Source organism: Ambystoma mexicanum, chromosome 12, assembly GCF_040938575.1.
Source record: "Ambystoma mexicanum isolate Mex_15411 chromosome 12, UKY_AmexF1_1, whole genome shotgun sequence".
NCBI lineage: Eukaryota > Metazoa > Chordata > Amphibia > Caudata > Ambystomatidae > Ambystoma > Ambystoma mexicanum.
Window position 1 is genome coordinate 773,968,367 of NC_090936.1, and position 13,312 is coordinate 773,981,678.

Here is a 13,312-nt window from a genome sequence, read left to right on the forward strand (position 1 = left end):
GGAAGAGTGGGAATGAAGCCGTCGGTGGTGTGATCTCGGTGAAGAAGTCCGTGTGGTGCTGTAACTGCATTGGAGCCATGTGGCCCAAGTCTAAGTGGAGCATCAAGGATGAAGCAGAGAGCTGATTGAAGGAAGCAAGAGGCACTGAAGCAACGCGAGTCGGCCCATCACCCCAGGAAGAACCAGTGATGCTGTGCTGCCATGTAACAGATAACAGGACTAGCAGTAGACCCGGTAGGACTTGGGGCAGCTCAAAGTCAAGAGAATATCAAGAGGAATCTCCCTCATCATAGTAGTGACACCCAGAGAACCAAGAATCAAGATAACCTCCGGATTAATGATTGTTGGAAAAGAGATAAATCTTCTCAATGCAGAGCAATATCTTCTCAATTTGTATTGCTCCTATACTTTCAATGCAAGCCTTGTTTTGCTCACTTAATGTTTTTTCTCCTTGAATTTGTAATATGTAATATAATAATGGTACCCCTGAGGGTGTTTTCAATTTTGGGTTGAATTGTGATGCTTGATATTCTAAAATAATTCAAGAAAGTAACATTTCTATAAATGATGACACCTGAAAAAAACTGCCAATCGACAAAAAGTGTCTTTTACTGAATGGAATATGTATACAATTGTTTAGATTTTGAAATATTTAAAATTTTTAGAAATCCATTCCTATTTTGTTTTTGTTTACATTGTGATGGTTTATTCGTAAAGAATGAATTACAAAATAATTTTACACTTAAGTGACATTTTCTTTTTTTTTTTATTGAATTGAAGTGGTAAAACCTTGTTAAAAGCTGCTTTAAATTGTTTTTGTGAGGGAGGTAGGAATGGCTTTCTTTAGTGACAAAGGTTTCACCAAGTCTCCGGGAGAACATTTGTGTGGTGTCAGGGATTGCATCTGTCACTCATGATGCATGATGCTAGAGGTGATTTATTGTACGAATGTATAATGATGGCACAGAATGGTTTTTACATTGGACTAGAGTGTTTTCCTTTGTAGGAACTGCCACAATTCAGTGGTTGAAGGTTGCAATGCAATCTTTGGAGGCTGACCCAACATTACGCTTACCTGGAAAATTCTCAAACATCATCAGAACCCAACAACCTGCATTACCTCATGAAGACTGGCTACAGGGATTTTGCTCGATCTAATTTTTCCATTTAGACTATCTCACACTGGACCCTGGAATAAACAGGAAACAACAAGATTACAGCTCAGCAAGCTAATGCATCTCTTACAGAAAGATTTGTGTGCCATTCTGCCCGCAAATCCCTGTTTAACAAATGGGGATTTGCGGGCAGAATGGCACATAAATACCGTTTTTTTTTGGCACAAATAATCCATGAGTTAATGTCATTATCTGTGCATAGCTTATTGCACACTCTACTGCTCTCTCTCAGTGCTCCTTTTCTCTTTCTAATTTCTCCATATCTCTATATATCCAAGTCTCTCTTTCTCGCTCTCTGTGAGAGTCATGTTGTGAGGTGTGCGTTGTGAGGTGTGCATTTGCTTGAGAGACAGTATAGGGACTAGAAAGAAAAGAAACATATCTTGTATTAGGGGATACAACGGTGCAGTGTTGTTATGGTTAAAAGCAGAATGAATGTGACAGTCATCCTCTGAGGTGGGGGTCTGCCCAGTACTTGGAGCTATACATTGTCATCATGTGTCCTGCAGGAATGTCATCATTACAATGGGGGTACATTGTCGGTATGGATGTGGTTGGGGAATGTACACAGGCTCTGCCGGGGTGCCGGGGTTATAATAGGCTTTGTAGGCTACTAAAAATTCAATCTGCAGGATTTACATTTGTGTTTATATTCTCTCTTATTAAATATTAGTGTCTGTGCATACTCTAATAAATTGATGAGTTCACAGGCGTTACAAAATCAATAAGCCAGCAAGCAATATTAAACATTGCCTTCGCGCTCAGAAAAGAACAAGATCATTGATTTTATAATATGAATGTGACCCTTTGCAAGTTGGAATGGTATTTAGAGAGGAAAATGGTTTGTATTCTTGGCAATAGATCGTATTAAACAAGGGCATTATTTAACTGAATGCACTTTGTAAAGTGACTTTTTAAAAGTTGCACAATGGTCATTTCTATTGATCACTTCCTTTGTTTATTTTAGTGATAATAATGATTTGCTGGTGGTACTTTATCATGACAAGACGTGCAGACTGCTACATTCCTATTGTACGCTTTCAACATACCCCTTTGACACGGTTGCACATGAAAAAACAGAAGAAAAACAAATCGAAGAAGAAATGACCGAATTATTGTGGCTGAATACATTTTTAGGGCATTTTTGCGGGTGGAGTCCGCTTGCACCGCCTACCAACTCCCCCTACCTCAAGTTATACCCTTACACCACCGATATAAAGTTTTTTCCCAGAATACACAATCAAAGTACTTTGATAACCAGTGGTCGAAGTGCATGAACAGAAGTGTAACTATGTTCCCTACTGGCCTGCTCTGCCCTGCTCCCCTCAAACTCCATCGCCCCACACCCTCCCACGCACAATAAAAACAAATGTGCCTGCTGTTTAAGGGAGCGTTGAGTGCAGTGCACTGAAGTGCAATTTTCAAATGCTTCCTACACTTCTATTTTAAAATGAAACCATTCCAGTATAGGAACAGGACAATTTAATAAAAGAAAATAGAGGAGCACCGCTTACAACTGCTCCCGCCCACTTTGACCATGTTGAGAACTCTGTCGGCATGCACAATTCTTGAAAAATTGGTAAGCTTTGGGCAGCCTTCACTCTTGCCTCAGAGAAGGCTTTTAACGGGGAAGAAGAAGAAATGTCAGTGTTTTACGCTATCTGGCTGCAAATTCAATGTTCATAAAATTGAAGTAATGCCATTAAATAAATATGGTCTCAAATTGTACGTAGAGATTTTAATGAACAGATTGTACTTACCCCATCACAGGGTGGGATAGGATTCCCTCAATTGAAAAGAAACTGTAATGCATTTGCAATTAATCAACGCTTGAGGGGTTTCACAGCTGGGGTCTTCTCCTCCTCCCCTTCATGGCTTGATTTAGAGGACCATTCATCCTCCCTTTGTCATGCATATGCAATTCCCTACTTAAAGGCAACACCTTCCCTCCTTTATTTGTCTGCGATATCTACCAACCTTTAGGTGTATTGATAAGCTGTAAATGATTTCAATCCGGCACACATCCAAGTCAACGCGTAGCATGTAATGCACAACTGAAATCCTTATTTATTTTTGTCTAAAAGTTCTTTATTCTGAACGATATACCACTCATATCACGCCCCTCCCCTGGAACCCCCCGGTCACACTGAACCAGGAATCAGGCTGGTTTTGCAAAGTTAAAATATTTATTTATGGATTTACAATTTAATCACACTATGTATTAATGGGTACACAATAATCACCAATGGGGTGATGTAACACAGAATAATCTCTTTAATACACAAGGAGTAATAGTGAGCAAAGCAATTCAGCACAGAAATAATCCTTTTGTGTGTGTGTTCAGATCAAATAGCACTGTGGTTAAAAGTTCCCCCTGCACACTCCTCAACCCCAATAGGCAATGTAAATAGATAGGAGGAGAGAGCAGGTATTCAGACATGACAGAATTTAGATAGAATATCAATCCCACTTTCCCCCAGCAAACACAAGAGAAAACGAAATTGACTGTCAAGCTGTCAGAATGGCTTTTAAAGTTATCCTTAGAATGGACTGGGCAAAAACACTAAATTGCTGAAATTGTTATACATTCTTATGGGAGCCACTTTGGATAGTTGCACACAAACACAAGCAATGATTTAATACCAAGAAACAATTTGAAATCTTAAAATTCCAGTCGTAAGCAATCAAAAGCTATTTTACACGTGTAAGAATTTCCCAAAAACGAAATTTAATGCAAACTTTTCACTGCACGATAATCGAGATAACGGGAGAACCGTATGGATTTGGAATGCGGTTTTAGATGCAAATTAAAGTTATGGATGTTTCTAGCACAAAAACGGAGGGAGTTATAGATGTTTTTGTGAGGTCATTTTTTTCGAGATAGGCGCAAGAATGGAAAACAGGAATGCACTTTTAAAATTACAAAAATGATTTCTTACACTAGAGGATTACTATGAATACAATGAATACCACACAGGAACACAGCCACTTGATCAGAATGACTGCCTGCTGTGGTCCCGCCTTCTTCAGATTAGAAAAGATCAGTGCAAAGATAGTTTTAGCAACACTAGTCAGGAGGAAGATAGGAGGGATTAGATAGAGAGTTCAGACAATTCAAAAATGTTCCTAGCGATATCAGGTTCTGAAGACAAGATAGGATGGGTTAAGATAGGGATTAACTAAGCAAGGTATATAGGCTAGTGACATAGTTCTATTCTATAGATAATCACTAGATATGTTTTTAAACAGAACCGTTAGGATTCTGGTCCATCAAGATTCTGTTCAGGGAAGGGAATCTGGTTCTGGGACAGACTGCTGGGCACATCGGATTGGGCAGTGATCGGCAAGGCGCTCTGGTCACAGCACGGCACAGGACTGGAGTGGATCTGCAATGGCTCTGGTCACAGCATGGGATAGGACTGGATTGGATCTGTCCTTTTTGGTTCTGATGATAATTATTTCAGTAGGCAAGCAGTACAGCACAGACTGGCTGTATTTTGATGCTCCCCTTAGGTGGTGGGATTCTGGTTCTGGAAATGAAGGCCTAGCTGAAAATGGTTCAGCTATACAATGGGCCTTTCTCCTTTGCCAAGTTTCTGGAGTCTGGAGCAAGGAAGATGTGGAGTTCCGCCGCAGGGTGCTCCACCAGCATCAGGATAGTGAGTGAATCTGTCTGTCCTTTTCTGCCCTCTGCTGTCTCTATTTATGCTATGATAAAGGGTGTGTGTGTGTGCTGGTTTAGCCTAAGCTTGCCCCTTTGACAGGGATTGGTTCAGAGTCTCCTCTCTGCCTTGATAGGAGGAGAGAAACAGGGTGTCACCTCTATGGTGTGGGTTTATGAGGCTTAGAGTCCACCCCTAGCCTCTTGAGCACAAAATCTACTTTCGGCACAATCCATATTTACACAGGTGCAACCTCTATAACAATCACATATACAGATTAAATCTTTTGTGTAGCAGCTACTCCTCAAAACCCTGTCGCTGTGGGATCTTGTGTCTGCTTTTCACAGAATTTTGCCCTTTTTATTAGAAGCACAATGTCCAATTTATCAGCAAATTTCTACAAGTATGCATGTATAACATGGGCATAAGTGTATAAAGTGTCATACTTCGAGCAGAAATACATTTGGTGTAAAATCAAATTTTCTGCCGTTTCCTTCATGTCACACGATTTTGCCGCCTCTATAAATGTGCAGCCAAAATTTCGATTTACAATTCTGGTACTTTTGTGTTTTTGACAATTTTAAGTGGCAAGTTACACGTCTTTAAACGAAATGTTCTTTGTGATTGTTCAGACACAGATGGCTGTTTGGGTCTGCTTCTGTTTGTCTCCCTTCAGTTCAGAAACAGTCTCCTCCCTGTTGGTTCTTGGAAGAGTCCATTTACGACTGTCCTCACACCTAGCATTTCCTGCTTTGCTTCTTGTCATTGTTTCTTTCCCCACTGCAGACCAGGTTCTTCCCAATCCTATAATTATCGCCTTGGTGTGATTTCCTGATGGAGGGAGCTGGAGGGAGAGGCCTTGCTTCTGTGAGGAAAGCTGTTATTCCAGTTTGGTAGCTTTAGCCAGCTTATTTTAACTATTAATTCTGTTGAATTTTCCCTTAGCATACAACAAACTTGTGGGATCAAATCATAGCTAAATACTTATTGAAGATTTTGAACCATGGATTCAAAACAATTACCAGATGGGTTACTCTCAATAACAGGCCTCTTACATTGCAAACATTTGATTTCAGTTTATACATGTTTAAAGTTTAATCAGGCAGGCTTCTGACAGCTGTCATTCAGGCGGCCCAGGGTACTGCACCCAGATTTTGACAGATCCACAGACAGGCCACTTTTGCTGAGGAATTCCCTTTATGATTTCAGCTTTTCGGGACCTTGCAAGTTCACAATGGTTTGTTGAACTAAGTGAATTGTAGAACCCAACAAGAATTTTGGATATTTGAGGGTGTTTTGTACCAGCATTCTGCAGTTTCTGCAACAAAGAAAAAGTGATTTAAAGCAAGATTTGGGGTTTCCTTTAGAAAAGCACTGCTTTTTCCTTCTGTACTCCATTTTCACTTGTTGTGGAGCCCAGTGACATATTTCAGGAGTGAGATCTCTGTTACACCACTGACAACATGCATGGCAGATTGGGCAGCCATCTTTTTGTGCTTTGCAAAGCACGATTTTCAGAGGTTTTGGAACGCACAAGGGTTTTGCAGCCATTTTGCTATTTCTGGCACCATCATGACACAGCGCTGCAGCATAGCAGAACAAAAGTGGGTCAAAACATCCCACAAATCTAATATCCTTTTTTGGCGAATCAAGGGATATTATATCGTAATCAAGTATGGTATCCCACTGGTATCATTCCACTTTCAACATTACATCTGATAAATAATCTCCCGAAGGGAGAGGTTTGAGTTCTTTCCAAAACTTGCTTAGTAACTGCAACCAAGAGAGAGGTAAGCACAGCATCTGACATTTACAAAACCCTGTCGCCTCCTTCCAAACACACTCCAATTTCAATATTAAAAAGACATGGGCTGAAGATTGTGGAGTTAGCTCTGACTTACTATGGCCAAACATATGGAGAAAGATTCGATGTACCACGGTTGTGGCCTCTACCACTCAAACTCTCTTCATGGTACACAGAGTTTACTTCGCTCCTCCAAGCCCTGGAGCAGTTTAACAGATTTCACATCAAATGCTCTGTTGGTCATTCCATCAAAAAGTGAAAACTCTGAAGCATACTCCATTTTTACAGGTATAAGCGCAGAGTAAGCCCCAAATTCATTAGAGGTTCTACACAGAAGATGCTTTTCAACAACTTGATCGCAAGAGCCTTTTTAGTGATTGCATCACATTCGAGAGACTTTGCCAAGCTCTCTGTAGCTTCTTGTTGGATTCAAGTTGCTTACGTTCATCGTATGAAAGTTCGCGTGTCCATTAAATCCTCCCATCAGGCATCTGATTCATCCCCCTGGGTCCTTCTGGAAGAATATTTAAATGGGCCCAATTACTAACTAATATGTCATGTAATGCACAGGTTTTCTAATGCAATATAACCATGGGAATGCTTGGGGGCAAAACGGTCATGTGTCCTAGCTTTGTATACAGCATTATGATATTCTCAATTACCTAATGGCACGGTACTGTATGATGTTGACCTTTCAAATGGCATGTTTTGATAGTCTCTTATACTGTTTCTTACTGTTGCTCTTTCTGACCTTTAATTCTGTGCTCCGAGCTAAAATACTGTAGTTACTCTATTACACCTATAATTTCCCCCGGTTTATGATTCATAACAAAAAAGATGTTGTTTCATGTACAGAATAGTACGGAAGAGGCTGCATTTGTTGTTGAATACATGGTACTATTTCCTCAAGAATGTCATACTACTAAATGATCAAACTCTGAAGGTATTTGGATAGATCCTCAAAGGTTCCTTAATACAATGTTTGAGATAAAAATGCATCCCTTGTTAAAGACCACAGCTCTTTGTATTTGACATATGTGTGTGCTTGGTGCACATTTTTCTCATATTACTGAGCCTCATTTTTTGGTGTTTGTAACGATGAACAGCTATAAAGCCTTAGGAGTCGGTTGTAAGATTGCAATGTCTGCAACATCTGTCACTCCATTGGGGCTGCCCTGCTTCCCATTTCCAGAGGCCTTTATTTTGCATATGAGAAGCGCCCTCGTGGCTTTGTGGGCCCTGTAGATTTTTAAGAAGTGAAGACTGGGCCTCTGGTTAAGGATGGTTGTGCGCATGTACCCAATGCACAGACATTCTTAGAAAACTAAATATGGAGAATATATTTATTCACATTTGCCTATAAAATACCACGTTTCATGCATCACTATTTTAGTAATTAATAAACAGCATCAGCCAGAGAGAAGCATGCACCTTTGTGTAATATGCATTATGGGAGAATTCTTGATGACTTGAATTATCCTTGAATAAAAAAAGGTCAGAACTTTGAAGGATACCCCTTGTTGAATTGGACTATTTCCTAGCGCCCCATAAATTAATCTGTTAATTTTTCAGTTATTAACTGAGTCTGTAAAATGTCTTAATGGCGTAATGCACCTTCTACAGCGTTGTATATTTCACGTATATTGGGGTTGCATACAATGAGTACCATTGCGATGAGTAATCGTAAAGCATGGCATGAAATGCCTCTTTCGCTGTGTTATTGTCATTGTGAAAGATCTAAGCTGTGACTCGAAGCAAGGTCCTTGTGGCATTTGATTTTTTCCAAGCGGTATACTCATGCATAAGCACTCCCTTGGGATCATGGTACACCATGGATCTCGTTTACCAGTGCATTTAACTTACTTTGCATAGCTGTCTTTAAGTCTTTAAAGAGCACTGGTAGTGGGTGTTGTAATAAATCACTCTGGGAGTGCACGTCCACTACACTTAAATTACACTAGCGAATACGTCCATGTAAACTCCAACACATGGTCCTTCGAACAGAGATTATTTATATGCGAGCATAAAAGTAACATGGATGTAGCAATATTTGGTCATGGCTCTGCCAGCCATGAAGTGCCAATGTGGCAGAGGCCCTGGCCCATTTTAACCAGTTTGAATGAATGGCTGCATTTAAGATTGACTGCACGTCTCAGTTGTTTGCTTAGGTACATCTTCATACATTAATTGAAGACAACCCTTGGATTGAGGTTTGTCACGAAAACTTTTGAATAAAATCCTATAAATGTGAATGTGCTGACCAAGCACTTTGTAATAGAATTGAAATCATGCAAATATGCTCCCCTAAAGCCTGGCAGAGGGGAAGTCCTAACTGGCCTGCAACCTTCCAAGGTACTCTTAATGTTGAAGTAACATAACCCTGCTCACCCAACTTGTCTTGGTGGGACATGCCATGATGCAGGTCTCCGCCCGAGTGTGGCAGGACAAAATATGTTGGGTCCTGGGTGGAAAATGTAGGCAAGGGACATTGAAAACCGGATGGTCCTCAGAAGATCCGGGGGAGAGTAGGCAAGGACTGCAGAGGCAAGATTGTTTTTCCTGCACAGTTAGTGATCTGAAAGATAGATAGAATTTGGAAGAGTTGGAAAACAGCTGTTCACACCCCAGATGCTCACGCACAGAGTGCCTCTTCTTTCAGTGATTTAATCCTGGAATGGGCACCCTATTAGTTAATTAATTCAAGCTGATGCGTTGTATGCTTTCTTTGCAACTCTTTTGTGTTGTGCAGTCTTGCATTTTGTCTCCAGATCAGAGTGAAGAAGCTGACTGATTTCAGGCATTGCATCAACATACTGGTGATCTCCAGATAATATACATCCTTTTCCTCAACGTTTCCTTGCCATCTGACTTTTCATTCGACTATTCTAATATGCTTCGACTTGCAATTCTTTAGGCAGCCAGCACTTGACTGGACGATTCTGCCCCACCTAGCTTTATTATCTTGATTTAAGTGACTGTCCACTTTTGCTTCATCCCAAGTGTTCGCCTGCAGGTGATACAGCTGGAACATTTGGGACAGCAAGTGTTCATTCCCAACTCTTAATAAGACCTGAGCATCAAGCAGTTCTAGTAGGAAACAACTGAAGACTACTGTCTGTTAGGTACCAGCTGTAGTGTGGGCTGTGTTATCATTCAGAACTGTGTTCTCAAACCTAGGATGTGAACTTGAGCATCCGATCCTAGCAAAGGGACTGATGCGCGACCATGTCAGCCCAGCAGCTGAAAGCTACTTAGTAGGGAGGAACACTGACAGCATATCCCACCTATAGTCCCAGCGTAGGGAGACCCATCGTCAGGGTCATCACTTGCTCATGTAATAAGCCACTGTCAGACTGCTGACACGTATGCTGAGGTAGCCACGTTCACAGTTTTACAGAAAGCTCAAGTTCATCCACACCACCGATCACCCAATGCAGATTATCCTGAGCCTTGTATGCTGCATAACCACCGTTAATCCTTAATCTGGGAAGGACAACCCGAGTGCTATCAAATTAACACTTCGAACTTTGCATATGATGCTTCACCTTTTACTGCACATAAATACATGTTTTAGCATTGAAAGAGAACGTATTTTAGTGTAGACATTTCTTTATTCTAAATGATAATGTTACCTTGTATTCTAAGAGCTTTAGCCATAGTCAAAATTAGATCACTATGCCAAGAGCCAGAGGAAAACATGACGCACTTATTATCATTATTATTATTATTATTATTATTATTATTATTATTATTATTATTATTATTATTATTATTATTATTATTTATTAGTATTGCTATTATTATTATTATTATTGGTATTATTACCATTATTCCATTCAAATACATGGTGTTAACTCTAGAAACCATGAATTTTCAAATAACACATTATAATAATTGAGTTTGCATCAGACTATTGTGTAGAACATGCCTTCCCAACCACCTTTCGGAACTGTTAGGGCATTTTTCTTAGGTTTTTCTGCCTTACTCTTACTATGCTCCCTTAGTGAAAGACATTAAACAAATAATGTTTTAAAGCAACTGAATTAGATTGCATCCAAGGGTCAGACTTGTGGTAAACGTGCCTTTTACCAAATATATTAACGTTTTTAAATGTGTTCTGCTGCCCCGGAATTTAAATGGTATCCTAGAACAAAAATATCCATACCAACCTCAATTATTTCATGTGGGCTAAATGAGTTTTAGTGTCACTCCTCTTTTTTATTTAATTGCCACCTTTTCTTCTCCCTTTACTGCTGCTCCCACTAGTCACCATGTTAACTTGCTTATATCTTTGTGTATAATGTTTGGTATGTTATCTTAATTTCTTGAACCTGTCTATTGTCTATTGCTCATATTTTGCTTAATCTCATTAGTTTGTTCTGATTCTGTTTTTAGCATTTACGTCTTTAATCATATGTTGACTTTCTTTTCTACTTCCTGCATTGATTATCATTTTACAGCATGTCACGTATCTACCTGATGTCTTGCTTCAGTCTGTTCCATTCACTGGCTTGCCTCCGGTCCCCTCAAAAGACGGTCTTAATTGTAAATGGTCCTTCGTTTAGCTAGATGACTAAATTGCACAGCGTTGATCAGTTGTTATGATACATTTATACCAGTACTTCTGAGCTTCCCTTGGACACTTGTCACAATAGAGGAAGTGTGTGCAGCATGATGCTTCCACTGGGTCTTCTTGTTAGCAATCTTAGTCCTATAGATAGATTATGATTGAAAGATTATGGAATGTTTTGGCACTGATCACGAGGTAAATGCAGGTTCACTAAGGACCCACTTGATCTCAAACTGAAGTTTTGTTTCCTCCTATGTGTTAAATGTTGGAATACACAAACAATACATGAATTACGTCAATGTTTTATATTCCTCTTTCTTATAAGTGCACTATTGGCACTGCATTCATACCAGTTGTCTGAGGATTAGGCTAATTGTGAGCCCATTTTGTTTTCTAGTACCTTTCATTTTTGAAAATGGTGAATTCCTTGGCATAAATGTGTGAATCTAGATTTGCCATATGTGGGATGTATTGCTATACTATGCGGCATCACTCTGCTAGTTATGGTGCAAGAAACAGCAACAATGGCGGCAAAACTATTGTGCATGCCAAAAACCTCCAAAACTGTATTCTTCAACACACAAAAAGATGGATGCACAACCTGCCACCAATGGTGCATGGGTGTTGGAACAGAGCATACAGTGCAGAAAATGTGCCAGGGGGCTCCATGACAAGCAAACAGAGTAGAGAGGGCAGCACTTTGCAAGTGGAACTCCAGAAATCGCCTGTAAATGACATTTACTTTGTTGCTAAAAACTCCAAAATGCCTGTACACAACACTTCTCAACAGTCAGCTTGGCGCTAAAATTCAGTTAATCTAATGAAGCATTGTGAATGTACAAGGTCCTAAAATGTGAAGAGCAAAACATTTTCCAGAAAAACTGGATTGCCTGCGGATGACAACTCCTGTCAAAATCTGTCTGCAGCACACTGGGCTACCTGTGAATGACAGTCCAGTCAGATTGGCTCTCCTGATGAAACTTCAAAGTGATCTAAACTAAAAGTCTGCCGGATTAGCAAACATAAAAGGATTTGTTGCTGAAAAGAATACAGATCACAGTTCTTTTTGATCCCACCGGGTTTAAAGCTAAGAAAGTAACTTATCAATGTCATTTGATGCAACTAGTTTGGTTTCTGCTGGATTTTAAGAAATTAAGAATAAATTAGCTTGGCTGGGCCTGCAAGGAGTGGAAAAACAGGTTTCTCCCAAGGGGAGGGAAATCCTCTCAGCAGAAACTCACTCATAGATGATAATCGTGGGTTAGGCCAGACTTTCGTCTACAGCTAGGGATTAAACAATGGCAGAACCCCAGGCTAGGAAACGGACGTGTTAAGGGGTCGTAAACTGCTCCTTGAAGGAATTCCCCAAAGGAGGGGGCTGCTCCTTGAGCTCCAGGGAAAGACAAAAGCGCTGACCATTTGCTGCTAAGAATAAATAATGAGCAATTTTTAGAGACTCATAACTTGTTATCCAAAGTGGTGAAAAATCTAAAAAGAACAGATTTGTTAGTCTAATTTTTGGCTTTATGTTTCAAGAGGCGGTGGAACTGTGTAACATATTCTGGACAGCAATGGCAATACATGTGGTTTTATGTGAACTGTATTGATGCTAGAATTGTGAAACTTTACACACCCATCCCTATGGTAAACACACACATTTGTGGAAATTTGCAGACAATTTGGAAAATGTGTTCATGGTGAAATGGACACAATTCTGCAGAAAGGTGAAACAAGTTCTCTCAGCTGTGAGATTTTGAAGAACAGATACTACATAAACTATGGAATCTGTGTGTGTGATTTATGTAGAGGTTACTAATGTATAAATAGGTATTTAGGACAAAATTCAATGTTGATACTAGTGGCTAGGGGAGGTTTCTAATAACTGTAAAAGCTAAACCATAAATGTGACATCTGTCCTTGATCCAATCACTCAGATGCAAGGCGGAGATGAGGTCCTGATCCAATCCCAGTTGACAGGGGCAAGCTTAGTTAAGCCGGCCCATACACCCATTTTTGTGATGTCATTTGAAAGTATAGAGACAGCTGACAACACATAGAGACTCACTCACTCACTCACTCACTCACTCACTCACGCACTGAC